Source organism: Rhagoletis pomonella, unplaced genomic scaffold, assembly GCF_013731165.1.
Source record: "Rhagoletis pomonella isolate Grant_MI unplaced genomic scaffold, Rhpom_1.0 Rhpom_scaffold_00003, whole genome shotgun sequence".
Lineage (NCBI taxonomy): Eukaryota > Metazoa > Arthropoda > Insecta > Diptera > Tephritidae > Rhagoletis > Rhagoletis pomonella.
In genome coordinates this window covers 1,281,435-1,282,219 of record NW_023458557.1, presented here as the reverse complement: position 1 = coordinate 1,282,219, position 785 = coordinate 1,281,435, and the positions used below count along the sequence as shown (strand labels likewise).

The 785-nt window shown below is 40.6% G+C and overlaps 1 long non-coding RNA gene across 1 annotated transcript; it reads left to right on the top strand.

The window, feature by feature from the left end:
- Nucleotides 1–475: 475 nt before the first annotated feature.
- LOC118734982 lies at nt 476–785 on the top strand. The gene is made up of 2 exons (XR_004992480.1): nt 476–670; nt 730–785. It is a non-coding gene; the product is annotated as an uncharacterized LOC118734982 (long non-coding RNA).

The following is a 785-nucleotide window of genomic DNA, read 5'->3' as shown; positions in this document are numbered from 1 at the left end:
TTACGATGTTTAACCGCAGATTAGTGTTAATCAGACATTGAGTAACCGGCCTTTAATGTAATGGCGGTAGGTTAATGATTTACTATCTTTACAAGTATACATATACACAAACTGAGTTTCCTTACAGATATGCGATCACAACATGGTAATCACATTTGTTGACGCTAGGCATCCAGGGGCGAATCATGATTCATTTGTTTTGAATGTGAGTCACGCAGAACAGGAGCTAAAATCTGGGGCGGTATTGTCACTTGCGAAGCGAATGAATTTGGCGAAGCGAACGGTTTGGCGAAGCGAATGGATTGGCGGACGCAACTTAAATATACATTAAAGGCTCTGTTATGCATACTTGGCATTGCATGCACTGCTATACCATTTTTACGTAGAAATCAAAAACCAACAGACTTTTACGTATGTAATGCTGTGCGTTGGGTAACCGCTTACACGCGAAGCTCATTTAACAGATTCCTTATGTGACAACTCTCAAGCAATGCCAAGTATGCATAACAGAGCCTTAAGAGTGTTCTCTTTTACCAGCTTGTGCAAGTTCGTTCTCTCTCTCTTTTTAATTCGCTTCTCCAAACCGTTCGCTTCGCCAAAATCATTCGCTTCGCAAGTGATAATACCACCCCTGATTATAACAATGGAAAAACCAACACATGGCTACTCGGTAAGTTTTAAAACTTAAAAAGGCTATAAAACTATTACTGACAATGAAAATTTTTGTAGGTGATTCTGGTTACCCCTTGCAGCCATACTTGATGACGCCATTCAGAAGCGCAGCC